This window comes from Heterodontus francisci, chromosome 10 (assembly GCF_036365525.1).
Source record: "Heterodontus francisci isolate sHetFra1 chromosome 10, sHetFra1.hap1, whole genome shotgun sequence".
In the NCBI taxonomy this organism is placed as follows: Eukaryota; Metazoa; Chordata; class Chondrichthyes; order Heterodontiformes; family Heterodontidae; genus Heterodontus; species Heterodontus francisci.
In genome coordinates this window covers 88,760,252-88,775,162 of record NC_090380.1, presented here as the reverse complement: position 1 = coordinate 88,775,162, position 14,911 = coordinate 88,760,252, and the positions used below count along the sequence as shown (strand labels likewise).

Sequence of the window (14,911 nt, the reverse complement as noted above, 5' to 3'; positions counted from 1 at the left end):
CCAGGCGCCATTTTGTACTGACAATATTTTTCCTTTTTGGGGTATGTACCCAGGCAAGAAGGGCCCTAATTAAAATGTAAAATTCCAATGGCACCATCTGCATCAACACACCATTTTAACCTAAAATTGATGGATACCTGCCTAGTCTCACACCCAGCAGAAAAGCTTGGCTGCATCAGTGTCTGGGAACTGCTGAAGATGTATAAAAAAAGGGATTTCAGCTTCAGCTCTCTCGCATTAAGTAAGCATCATGAGTCCTTCTGGAAAATGCATACTCAATACAGACAGGCTGACTGAATCCTCACATGATCAGATAGCCCTTTCATCTGATTAAAATGAGGTCTGGGTGCTTACAAATGGCTTGGGTCAGGAACAAAATTGCCCCAGCATGCAAGCTTTGCCTTCCGGGTTAAATTTAAGGATTTAATTTTAAAACTAAATTATGAATTTATAAGTATTTTACCTCTTAAATGCAACAAATAATCAGTAACGGAACATAAGTTTTAAACTAAGTATGGATCATCCATGGTATGGAGACGCCAGCAAGTTAAAATTCCTCTTTTAATGAAAAACAGGAGAGGTCTGTTTTGTTGTGTAATGAATGGCCCAGTAACAAAATGGCCCATCTGAGAAATTGTACATTTCAAAGCCATGCATTCCTGCAATTTGTTATGAAAACATCCCATTTTTCATTAAAAGTATTTCACCCCAAGAGCCCTGAAGTTGTACAAATTTTCAGTTATTTCTCAGGTAAAGAATCAAATGGAATATATTGTCCTGCTGACAACAACCATAGGTGGAATAACAAAAATATCTTTTGCTAATAATGAGTAAGCAGAACAACAAACAAATAAGATGTGCATTGTGCAGATACTGCAAAACACAAGGCAAGAACAAACACAATTTGCAAGAACAACATAATTTCTACATGAGTTCCACTGAGCCCATTTTGGCAAATGATTTTATATTTTATTCTTTTGCGTGAATGCAGAGTCATAGAATCATTTACAGCACTGAAGGAGACCATTTGGCCCATCGAGTCCATATCAGCTCTCCGTGGAGCAATCCAGTCAGTCTCACTCCCCCAATCGATGCCCACAGCCCTGAAAGTTTATTTCCTTCAAGCGACCATAAATTTCCTTTTGAAATCATTCATCATCTCCACTTCCACCACCCTCGTAGGCAGCGAGTTTCAGGTCATTATCACTCACTGCGTAAAAAAAGTTCTTCCTCACATCCCCTCTGCATCTCTTGCCCAAAACCTTCAATCTGTGTCCCCTAGTCCTTGTACCATCAGTTAATAGGAGCAGTTTTTTCTTATCTACCTTATCCCTTTGTTCCTGCACGCTCTTTAGAACTGTGTCATTAAGTCTATATTGCCTCATTCTATCCCTTTTGCCAAAATGCATCACCTCACACTTAGAACATAACATAAGAACATAGGAACTAGGAGCAGGAGTAGGCAATTCAGCCCCTCGAGCCTGCTCCGCCATTCAATATGATCATGGCTGATCTCATCTCGACCTCAACTCCACTTTCCTGCCCGTTCTCCATAACCCTTCAACCCATTACTAATTAAAAATCTGTCTATCTCCTCCTTAAATTTACTCACTGTCCCGGCATCCACCGCACTCTGGGGTAGTGAATTCCACAGACTCACGACCCTTTGAGAGAAGTAATTTCTCCTCATCTCTGTTTTAAATCTGCTACCCCTTATCCTAAAACTGACCTCTCATTCTAGATTGCCCCACCAGAGGAAACATCCTCTCTACGTTTACTTTGTCAATCCCCTTAATCATCTTATATAACTCAATTAGATTTCCTCTCATTCTTCTAAATTCTCGAGATTAAAGGCCTAAACTGCTCAACCTCTCTTCATAAGACAACCTCTCATCTCTGGAATCAATCTAGTGAACCTCCTCTGAACTGCCTCCAATGCAACTACATCCATCCTCAAGTAAGGGGACCAAAACTGTACGCAATACTCCAGGTGCGGTCTCACTAATGCCTTGTACAGTTGCAGCAACACTTCCCTACTTTTATACTCTATTCCTTTAGCAATAAATGCCAAAATTCCATTTGCCTTCCTTATTACCTGCTGCACCTGCATACTAGTTTTCTGCGATTCATGCATGAGGACACCCAGATCCCTCTGCATTAAGGCACTCTGAAGCTTCTCTCCATTTAGTTAATAATTTACCTTTCTATTCTTGTGACCAAAATGGATAACTTCACACTTATTCATGTTCAACTCCATCGGCCAAATTTTGGCCCATTCTCCTAACCTATCCATATCCATTTGTAAATTTCTTATTTCTTGATTGCAACTTACTATCCCACCTGTTTTAGTGTCATCTGCAAATTTGGCTATAGTACCTTCTATCCCTGCATCCAAGTCATTAATATAGATTGTAAATAGTTGGGGCCCGAGGACCGATCCCTGTGGCATCCCACTAATTACATCTTGCCCACCAGAAAAGGACCCATTTATCCCGACTCTATGTTTTCTGTTGGTCAGCCAATCCTCTATCCAAGCTAGTAAATTGCGTCTAACCCCATGTGATCTTACCTTGTGTATTAACCTTTTGTGCGGCACCTTATCAAATGCCTGCTGGAAGTCCAGATATACTACATCTACAGGATCCCCATTATCCACTTTAATTGTTACATCTTCGAAGAACTCTAGCAAATTAGTCAAACATGATTTATCCTTCATAAAACCATGCTGACTGATGGATTGCGTTTTGACTTTCTAAATGTCCTGTTATTACTTCCTTACTAATGGATTCTAACAATTTCCCAGTGACAGATGTTAAACTAACTGGTCTATAGTTTCCTACTTTCTGCCTCCCTCCTTTTTTGAATAAGGGTGTTATATTAGCATTTTTCCAATCCACTGGAACCTTTCCCGCATCCAGGGAATTTTGGAATATTAAAACCAATGGATCCACTATCTCCGCTGCCACTTCCTTTAAGACCCTAGGATGTAGGCCATCATGCCCTGGGAACTTGTCTGCCTTCAATCCCAATAGTTTGCTCAGTATTTTTTCCCTAGTGATGATGATTGCTCTAAGTTCGTTCCTTTCTATAACTTCTGCATTACCTGTTATTATTGGGATGGTACTAGTGTCCTCCACAGTGAAAACTGAAGCAAAATACTGATTTAATGTCGCCACCATTTCTGTGTTCCTCACTATTAACTCCCCAGTCTCATCCTCCAAGGAACCAACATTCACTTTAGCTTTTCTGTATTAAATTCCATCTGCTACTTGTCTGCCCATTCTACTGGCTTATCTATGTCTTGTTGCAGGCAATTCATGTCATTTTCATTGTTTGCCACTCCACCAGGTTTGGTATCATCAGTAAATTTTGAAATTTTACTCTGTATTCCCAGATCCAAATTATTTATATATAGCAAAAAAGGCAGTGATCTTAGCACTGACCCTTGGGGAACACCACAGTCTACCATTTTCCAGTCTGAAAAATAAGATATTTACCATGATAAAAGCAAAATACTGCAGATGCTGGAAATCTGAAATAAAAACAAGAAATGCTGGAACCACTCAGCAGGTCTGGCAGCATCTGTGGAAAGAGAAGCAGAGTTAACGTTTCGGGTCAGTGACCCTTCATCGGAACTGACAAATATATGCATCCTTTCTTGCATCCTTGCATCCTTTCTTGAATAAAGATGTCCCATTTGACACTCGCCTCTCCCATATTTAGGGAAGATTGGAAGATTATTACAAGCCCTTTCACTATCTCCACCCCCACTTCTTTTAGCAACCTGGATGCAAGCCATCCAGACTATGTGACTTATCTATCCCAAGCATAGCCAGCCTTGTCAGTACCTCCTGCCTCAATTTTTACTCTATACATTAGCTCCATTCTCTCTGCTTCTACTGATATTTTGTCAGATTCCTCTTCCTTAGTAAACACCCGTACAAAGTACTCATTAAGTATTCTAGCCTGGCCCTGCACCTCTAAGCATATATTACCTTCTTTGCCCGCAGTAGGCCTCACCCCACCCACTTACTATTTACATGCCGGTAGAACATTTTTGGGTTCCCTTTTATGTGGACTGGCATTCTATTCTCATATTCTGTCTTTGCCAGTCTTATTTTCCTCTTCACCTCTCCCCACAACCTATCGTATTTGACCCAATTCTCACTTGAAGAAATCACCTCACATACATCGTACACCCTCTTTTTTGCTTCATCATAATCTCTACCTCCCTCGTCATCCAAGGAGCCTTGTTTTTGGCACCCCTACCTTTCACCTTTTTTGTTGGAATGTACCTAGCCTGCACCTGAAGCATCTCTTCCTTAAAGACAACCCATTGTACTGTTACAGTTTTTCCTGTCAGTCTTTGGTTCCATTTTACCCTGGCTAGATCCCTTCTCACCACATTGAAATTAGCCCTCTTCCAATCTAGCCGTTCTACCTTATATCATTTCTTGCTTTTTGGCATTACCAGGCGAGACCTTATGATACGATGATCACTCTTACCAAGTGCTCCTCCACTGGGTCCAAGAAAACAAATTGAAACTTCACCTCAATGTAAAAGTCAGACTGATAAAGCATAAGAATTTACAATATAAAGAAAGGAACACTTGTGGTGAAATAGGAGAGAAAAGTTCTCAGTAAAACATTTCCAGAGCAAAATGGGTTGAGGTGAATCACTGAAAGCTAGTGATTGCCCAGGTACAAAAAGGAAACTAAAAAGCTAATGAAATGTTGGCCTTTATCTCAAGGGGGTTGGAATTCAAAAATGAGGAAGTTAGTTAATACAGAGCCTTAGTTAGACCCCCAGCTGGATAACTGGAATTCAGTTTTGGGCATTGAATCTCAGGAACGATATTTTGGCCCTGGAAGGATCACCACGCAAATTCACCAGAATGATACTCGGGCTGTAAGGGTTAAATTATCAGGATTGGTTGCATAAACTTGCCTTATATTCCAAAAGCTTAAAAGACTGAAGGGTAATCTAATCAAGGAGTTTGAGTAGATAAAGGGATTCAATAGCGTAGATGCAAATAAACTATTTCCTCTGGTGCGGGAGTCCAGAACAAGAAAGCGTTAAGCTTAAAATTAAGGTTAGGGCATTTAGAATTGAAATCAGGAAACACCTTTTAACGTATAGGGTGGCAGAAATCTGGAACTCACTCACTCAAAACGCTGTGGATGCTACAATTTTTAAGATTGAGAGAGTTAGATTTTTGTTAGGTAAGGGTACTGAGGGATATAGAGCAAAGGTGGGTAAATGGAGTTGAGGTAAAGATCAGCCATGATCTAATTGGTGGAACAGGCTCAAGATAATGAATGCCCTGCTCCTGTTCCTATGTTATACAATACATTAGAGTTATAACGCCATCCATGTCAGTGAAGACGTCTTAAAGGCACAAAAACTCTACTATGAGGTGACTGAACAAATTGGTGGACAGTAGCACTAGATGCCAAGCCTTTGAATTTGACTTTAGGTTTGACTTTAACACATTCCCGATGGGCCTAATCTGAACTTTGATTCATTTTTATTTTTCAGATCTGTCAATCTGACATTTAAATCATCAGAAGACAAAGTATTTGGAATACAAGCTCTACAATTCATCTCTGGCTGCACAAGCCAAAGGAATTAGAGGAAGGAAACCCATTAGGTTACAGGAAGGACAGGTAAGTAGACTAGATTTAAATTCACAGCTATAGAACATAGTATAATCACTCTGCAAGAAAGCCTATGCTGAAATGTATTGCAGGGTAAACAACTTCTTATCTCCCTGGAAGCGTGAAACTTGAAGAATATAGCAAGGACAGACTAAAATTTAAAAAAATCTAATTTTACCTGAAGTGGAAGCCAGGGAGTTGAAGAGCAGATAAGTGTTAAAATCTTCTTCTACTGAACATTCGTTGATAAATTAAATGCTGGAGACATTTCAACAGCCATTTTGGTCGGATAGGAAAACTTGGTAATGTTTTACTTTAAGTGAAATTAAGCACATATTAAGGATAATATAAGTTTTTGCAAAGCAATTTAATATCTTAGAAACATATAAATTAATGCACTGAAAGAGACCACTTGACCTATCTGAACTGGTGCTAGCTCTTCAACTGGAGTGTTCTATTCCAATCCCACTTCTCCTATACTTTATTTTCGTCCTTTTCAAATATTTCACAGGATCACAGAATTGTTACAGCACAGAAGGAAACCATTTGGCCCATTGTGTCAGCACTAGCTATCTGAAGTAGCAATTCCCCTAGTGCCTCATCCCCGCTGTCTCCCCGTAGCCCTGCACTTTTTCCTTTTCAGATAATAATTCAATTCCCTCTTGAATGTCTCGATTGAACTGCCTCTACTACACTCTCAGGCAGTGCTTTCCAGATCCTAACCACTCGCTGCGTGAAAATATTTCCCCTCATGTCTCCATTGCTTCTTTTGCCAATTACCTTAAATCTGTGCCCCCTTGTTCTTGATCCTTCCACTAATGGGTACAGTTTCTCCCCTATCTCCTCTGTCCAGAACACTCATGATTTTGAATACCTTTATCAAATTTCTCTCTTCTCCAAGGAAAACAGTCCCAACTCCTCCAATCTATCCACATAACTGAAGTTCCTCAACCCTGGAAACATTCTCGTGAATCTTTTCTGCACTCTCTCTAATGCCTTCACATCGTTCCTAAAGTATGGTGCCCAGAACTAGACACAATACTCCAGTTGAGGCCAAACCAGTGTTTTATATAAGTTCAAAATAACTTCTTTGCTTTTGTACTCTGTGCCCCTAATAATAAAGCCTTGGATGCTATATGCTTTATTAATCACTCTTTCAACCTGTTCTGTCATCTTCAATGGCTTATGCATATACACACCCAGGTCCCTCTGCTCCTGCACCCCCTTTAGAATTGTACCCTTTATTTTATATTGTCTTTCCACATTCTTCCTACAAAATTAATCACTTCATACTTCTCTGCATTAAATTTCATCTGCCACCTGTCCACCCATTCCACCAACCTCTCTTTGTCCTTTTGAAGTTCTACACTATCCCCACAGATCACAATGCTTCCAAGTTTCGTATCATCGGCAAGTTTTGAAATTGTACCCTATAAACCAAGGCCTAGGTAATTACTATATACCAGGAAAAGCAAGGGTCCTAACAATATTCATATTTAAATATTTATTTTTGCTTTATCCTACTTATATGTAGAAGGCTGTATTTGAGGTAGTGAAAGAGTAATATATGCATTACATACACAGACTAAAAAGAATTTGGCCTCAAACAGTGAGGATGATATGAACTGCCTGTAATAGGACATAGGTAGGCTAGCAGAATGGGCAAAGAGGTGGCAGATGGAATTTAACACTGACAAATGTGAGGTGATACATTTTGGCAGAAGGAATAGGGAGAAGCAATATATACTTAATGACACAGTTCTAAAGAGTGTGCAGGAACAGAGGGACCTGAGGGTGCTTGTACATAGATCTTTGAAGATGGCAGGACATATTGACAGAGTGATGAGTAAAGCATATGGGATCTTGGGATTTATAAATAGAGGTATTGAGTACAAAAGCAGGGGAGTTATGCTGAACATTTATAAAGCTCTGGTTAGGCCCCAGCTGGAGTACTGCATCCAGTTCTGGTCACCACATTTTCAGAAGGATCTGAAGTCCTTGAAAGGGTACAGGGGAAATTTGCCATAATGGTCCCAGGGATGGAGGATTTTAGTTACACAGTTAGGTTGGAAAAGCTGGGCTTGTTCTCCTTAGAACTAAGGAGATTGAAGGGAGATTTAATAGAAGTGATCTGTTATCACAGCAGCTCAATTAATTTAATGTCTCATTATTCACTGCTGGACATCTATGATTCAATATGTAACTACGTAATGTATAATTCCAGAATAGCACATTTATCCAGACTGAAAAACAGAATGACTGGTTGTAGTTATGAAAAAAGGATTAAAAATTGTTGCCTTTTCACTGGACAAAGTAAGTTAAGGTAACAGAAATTATGACAGGCTTAGATAAGTTAGACAAGGAAAAACTGTTCCCATTAACAAATGGTACAAGGAGCAGGCAACACAGATTGAAAGTTTTGGGCAAAAGATGCAGGAGGAATATGAGGAAGCACTTTTTTATGCAGTGGATGGTAATGACCTAGTACTGGCTGCCCACAAGGGTGGTGGAAGTGGAGACGATCAATGACTGCAACAGGAAGTTGGATGGCCACTTGAGAGAAATAGATTTGCAGGCTACGGAGATCAAGCCGGGGTGTGGGACTGACTGCATAGCTCTGAGGAGAGCTGGCATGGACCCGATGGGCTGAATGGCCTCCTTCTGTGCTGTACATGACTCTATAACTGATATTGTATCAATTTTAATTCGAAAACAAAGAAAGGATGTGTATTTGCATAGCACCTATCACAACCTCAGGACATCTCAAAGCACTTTACAGGCAATGAAATGCTTCAAAAGTGTAGTCACTGTTGTAATGCAGAAAATTAATTTTTTAATGGCAACAGATACTTCAGTAATACTGATGAAGCAACTGTGGGGAAGAAATTGGCCCTTATTGGGTCTATGTTCCAGGCAAAAAACAGGGGCAAGAAGGATCAATTTCATGTGCCGTAGAGGCCTGAAATACATTCAATGCCATATTGGCCTCGGATAATATTCAGGCATCACAGACAGCTGTGTTAAACAGGAATTAGGTATCAATGAGGGTTTAATGAATATTTATGTAACTCTACTAGAAATTGGGCAGCATAGAAGTGCTGGGCCAGCTCTGCTCAGGATTTACAGTATTTGCTGCAGCCTAACCAACGGCCAGCAACAAACAGATTTAACATTTAATTTAATCTTCATGAGGAGCTAGAAGGAGCAAGAGGGCTCATTATGGTTCCACAGCACTCCTGAAGGCTGCTTTCAGCCTGTAGTAGTCCTTCCACCATTCTCCTCCCACCCACTCACAACATACCTGAGAGCCACTGCTATCAAAAAGCCAGCCATATTGGAAATATTGAAACAAAACAACAAAGCAAGCTGTTTCTGGAGGAGTGCCGGAGGCCCATGACTCAAGAGTAGTATTGATGTGAGGCCTCATTTCAGGCAAGATTTGGGTCTCCGGCCTCAGGCATATACTAGAAAGGCATTGACCATTCTGTACCCAAATATGGAAGTAGAAAGGTTTTTAGCCCTCATTGGAACATTTTATGGTACATGTGATTATTCTGACAGATATTGAAAGTGTGTGTTGAAACAATAACCAGCAGTGTAACAAAAGAAACGTATGTAATTCCGAAAGCACATTACTGAGGTTAGATTGCATGTCTTGTTCCTCATTAACTGTCTTTATGTACACTGAGTACCATTTAACAATTGAATAACCTCTCTCTCTGAATGTATAAATGTGGCCTGAATATTTATGCAAATGTACAGGGATAACATGATTAAAATGTTGGAAAAAAGTTTCAATTCCACATGTAAAAGACTTTATATTGGTATAACCACAAAAGATAGAGTGCTAATTAATTTTATAGTCCATGTAGAAATGCAACGAGATCTGGACAATATCCAGGCTTGGGCTGATAAATGGCAAGTAAGATTCGCACCACACGAGTGCCAGGCAATGACCATCTCCAACAAGAGAGAATCTAATCATATCCCCTTGACATTCAATGCCATTACCATTGCTGAATTCCCCCACTATCAACATCCTGGGGCGTACCATTGACCAGAAACTGAACTGGAGTAGCCATATAAATACCGTGCTTACAAGAACAGGTCAGAGGCTAGGAATTCTGCGATGAGTTACTCACCCCCTGACTCCCCAAAGCCTGTCCACCATCTACAAGGCATAAGTCAGGAGTGTGATGGAATACTTGCATGGATGGGTGCAGCTCCAACAACACTACAGAAGCTACTCAAGAAGAAGAAACTCAAGATGGTGGAGCAGGCTAGAGGGGCCGAATGGCCTACTTCTGCCCCTAATTTGTATGTTCGAAGCTCGATACCATCCAGGACAAAAAGCAGCCCGCTTGATTGGCACCCCATCCACAAACATTCACTCCCTCCACCACCGGCACACAGTGGCAGCAGTGTCTACTATCTACAAGATGCACTGCAGCAACGCACCAAGGTTCTTTAGACAGCACCTTCCAAACCCACAACCTCTACTACCTAGAAGGACAAGGGCAGCAGATGCATGGGATCACCACCACCTGCAAGTTCCCCTCCAAGTTACACACCATCCTGACTTGGAACTATATCGCCATTCCTTCACTGTTGCTGGGTCAAAATCCTGGAACTCCCTTCCAGCAGCACTCTGGGTGTACCTACCCCACATGGACTGCAGCAGTTCAAGAAGGCAGCTCACCACCACCTTCTCAAGGGCAATTAGGGATGGGCAATAAATGCTGTCCCAGCCAGTGATGCCCACATCACATGAATGAATAAAAAAGTCAGCTAATAATTAGAAATACTATTATTCTTTAATTGACATGTGCTCATTTTCATTATCTCTTAAAGGTAAGCACTGGATACAACTCATTTTACAATCCTTATATAAAAAGTAGCCTTGTATAGTGAACGCCAGCACTCCCAGTGGTGTTTCTTACTTGTAAGGTTAATTGTATTAGAATTCTAAATCGCCATGGTGCAATCAGACATTGGGGGAAAGATTATCTTTTTGTGATGTATCTAATAAAACTTTAAACCTGTTCTTTATAAATTGTTTTTCACTTTTATTACACATAACGCACGGAGAAAATATTGGTCCAAGGTTGTTGTTTGAGTCACAATCCTTTCCAAAATACTGAATAGTGAAAGATCAACTACAACTGATCAGCCTCTAGTGGCAATGTGACACACACACAGACACACCATATACACACACACACACACACACAGACACACATATACACACACAGACACACATATACACACACACACAGACACACATATACACACCATATACACACACAGACACACACAGACACACATATACACACACACACACATATACACACCATACACACACACATATACACACACACACACATATACACACCATATTCACACACACACATTAGGACTAGACCAAGGGTTGGCAATCCACTCTTCTGGTGCCGCAGGAGGCTGTTGAACAATGAATTTGCCTCTCCCAAGCTTTTACAGTTGGATCACATGATAATGATATAAGCCTAAAAAAATGAAGTCAAGAAAATGGCAAAACAAGGAGGTAGATGGCAACACAATTTTCCTTACTGAGTTATTCATTTGCTTAATCAAAAGTTTAGTTTCTACGCTGTCAGGCTTCAAAACAGCATCTTTAGGAATTATTTCGGAGTAGTCCTTTAGGGAAGGAAATCTGATGTCCTTACCTAGTCTGGCTTATGTGTGACTCCAGACTCACAGCAATGTGGTTGACTATTAACTACCCTCTGAAATGGCCTAGCAAGCCATTCAGTAAGGGCAATTAGGGATGGGCAACAAATGCTGGCCTTGCCAGCAACGCCCACATCCCATGAAAAATAAAAAATATGGTAATTGTGGTATTAAAAAGCTAAATTAAAAGTTCAAAGTGCCCTTAACAGTGCAGTCTCCTAGTTGCTGACAGGTTAGCTCATGATTCAATTCATAGATGTTAAAGAATTCAGCTTTCAAAATTATTTAATGCTTGAATTTACGAAATTATATAATTGTTATTAGGAGAAATATCACAGACTGAGGATTTGTCTAACTTGCTGAGATAACTAGATTTTGGTTTGCAATCAATTGTCTGATATGGGATGAAATGTTTCATGTTAGGAAAAAAATTTAATTCTGCCTGGAAATTGTTAGCAAAGCTGAAAACTTTTGTTGAAAATAGACACTTAGAAGTGAAAAAAAGTACCATTGTGTTTCTCCAGGGAAAAGTTGATAAAGCCGAAGGCTTATTTAGCATTAGGGTGGTATCAAGATTCAACTTTGAAAACAAAGATTATGGTTTTTACCTATTTTCAGGATGTAGAAACTGGACTTTTGCCCGACCTATACACGAGATTGAAATTACATGAAATTCAATAGTAACTGTGGTCATTCTTGTAAGTGTCAAGACAAGTTAAAGCAAATGTCTTTTTACAGCATCAAATAAGTGCATCAAATTCCTTCGATTCTTGATGAACAATTTTGTACTCGGAAGGTATGCTTATGCATTTACTCCATTCTTTATTTTTTTTTCCATCTTGTGGCTCCCAATAGTTTTTATTTTAGGATTTTTTTTTAAAAACGCCTCTTTAGGTAAAAAGTTTGCTGACCCCTGGACTAGACCTTTCCCATAATATATTGCAATTGTGAGATAAAAAGGTGAAGCATTTTCTTGTAATCAAGAGTAAAGATTTTGCTTTTCAAAATGTTGTCAGTATATAATTTCAGTTTATAAAATAGTCTCCATATCTTAGCACACAGTGTGCGAAGATGTCATGTACAGAGGAATAGTATACAGGCTGGTGGCCCATAATTATGAGCAAGGCTTCATCCGGGTCATTGGAAGGGAGAAAGTGTGAGCAGGCGGAGGATTCCTTCGCAGGGAGCAAGGACAATCAAATACAGAGCCAACCGAACTGCAGTAATGCCCATTGGTTTTTAGAATTCTTCTAAAGGCAGAGAGAAGTTGTGAGAAAAAAGGAATTTTGAAGTAAGTTCCTGAGAGCAACAGTGCAATGTACATTTCCTATGGGTGGGTGGTCAGGCTTCACAAAATGACCAATTTTACCTCCGCTGCAAATATTACCACGGTCTCAACCTGATGTGGTGTTGTATTTCTTCATTATTTTGCAAATTATCACAATAGCTGTACTGTTTCCATGTTTTTAGGAACATAGGATTAGGCCATTTCTAGTGCACTAGGGCACAAGATGGACAATATAAAAGAACAGCAAAAAAAAGGGAAGTAGGATAAAGAGAGAATGTCTGCCCATGATGTGGGAATGATGCAGGCATATTACATCTGGAGTTTGGGTCACGAGAGAGCAACATCTGGCTTTCATATCCCTATGGCAGATTTATAGTTAAATTTTTATGGGTCTACAATTCTGCAGTTGGGACGAAGGAGTTGATTTTAGCAATGTAAATATGAGACGCTGGTGTGCACACATCATTCTCTGTCACAAAGCAAACTACAGAGGCCCCAGGAAGACCTAGGGCTAGAGATTGGTTCGTGCACAAATTCGGGTGCAATCCCAGAGGCAGCAACACCAGATGAAATTGATCCTCTTGCATCATCAGGATGTGATCAACCTCTTGGGTGCACTAGATATGCCCCAAAAGATGTTGGGCAGGGCATGCAGAGGAAAAATGTGGTTAGAAGGGAAGTTGGCACAGGTCCTACAATAAATCCGGGAGGAAGGAGGCTGAAAATGAGACCAGCAGTTTTAATATACAGCCAGAACGAGCTCTCCTGCTCTTCCTAGTTCCAAATTCAGGTAAGTAACTTTTACCTGAATGTGGAATACTTTCAGTGGAGCAGCCTTACCTACTTGGCACACTGCACTCTCCTGGAGCAGACTGATAATATGCAATAGAATCATAGAAACTTTAAGGCACAGAAAGAGGCCACTTGGCCCATCGTGTCTGTGCAATAAGGCTGAGGAGTGACCTTATAGAGGTCTTTAAAATTATGAAGGGGTTTGATAAAGTAGATTAAGTAAGATGGGAGGATGTTCGTGTGGAGTGTAAAGACTGGCACACCCCTGTTGGGCTGATTGGCCTGTTTCTGTGCTGTAAATTCTATGTAAGCCACACACCATATTCAGCCCTACAGTGCCCATTTTTTTAACCTGAGAAAAGGGAGCAGCGCAATCCAATTTCTCGGCCCTAATCATTTCAGTTCAGAGCTGCTCTGGATTTCACAGACATGGTTCAATTCGAATTATAAATTGAGCCACTTGATTTCAACTGACTTCAACACTATTAATAACATATATAAATGCATGGGACTTTGAGTTCTCTCAAAATTGAGAGGACACATGGCAGAGTACACAGCAGTGAGAGACTCAAGGGCAGAAAATGGAAGGGAGACAGGTTTCTGAAGCCGACCTACATTTAGTCATTGGATGGTGTACAAAACAGTTCAGTGTAGATATTTAATTGGTCAGATCATGATACACAGATTGCACCTTGTCAATAGGGAGCCTGTCTTTTGTTTAATTATGTGCTTGAAATTTCAACAAAAGTAACTGAAGTCTCTGAGGAAAAACTGAGCCACAGATTTTTTCATTTTTCTTCAACAGTGGCAGCCTGTAAAGTAGAAACAATAGAAAAGAGTGCTCTGGAATTTCATTTCAGGCTGTTAATGGGCCCTGAATTCTTCCCATAGAACTAGGAGGACATGGTGTTTGTGAAAGACTGAGAGATTTGTCTGGCAAACATGTGTGACTGATGTTTGATCTAAGAGTTTGATGACTAAGGTCTGACTCATTTAAAAAGGTTGAAAATCAAAGCTTGTCCACTAACAATCTGAATGAGGTAATTCAATTCTAGATTGGTCTCCAATGAGAGTAAACATTGGCAAGGAAGGAGTGAGGAGTCACTCTTACAGTTCATTGCCAGTCAGACCAACCCTTAATTATACACAATGACAAAACCATTAATATTGTAACTCTCATCATCCCTTCTGAAGGAGGTGTATATGTTAGTAACTCTTTGAAGATCAGTGGTGTCTTTGAGAGTCATGTTTTACAAGTACGCCAGACCTCATAATCCTTTCTGCTCAAATCTGGTATTTTCATCAGATTCAATAGTTCTGAACAACTCAATTCAAAAGATATCTGTCAAATATTAATTAAAAGATGAGCAGAAGGGATTGCAGCTTCTTACTCCTACAATTTTTAAAGATCCATAGCTCAAGGCTACTGCCAGCATAAGGAATGTTTCATATTGGCCCAAAAGT

At 40.1% G+C, this 14,911-nt stretch overlaps 1 protein-coding gene across 2 annotated transcripts in view; it reads left to right on the top strand.

The window, feature by feature from the left end:
• Nucleotides 1–14,911, top strand: part of LOC137374614 (collagen alpha-1(VIII) chain-like) — a 242,456-nt gene that overhangs the window by 100,254 nt on the left and 127,291 nt on the right. For both annotated transcript variants that reach the window (XM_068040999.1, XM_068040998.1), the window contains exon 2: nt 5,540–5,667. The gene's annotated coding sequence lies outside the window, so the exon portion shown is untranslated. The remainder of the gene's footprint in view (nt 1–5,539; nt 5,668–14,911) is intronic.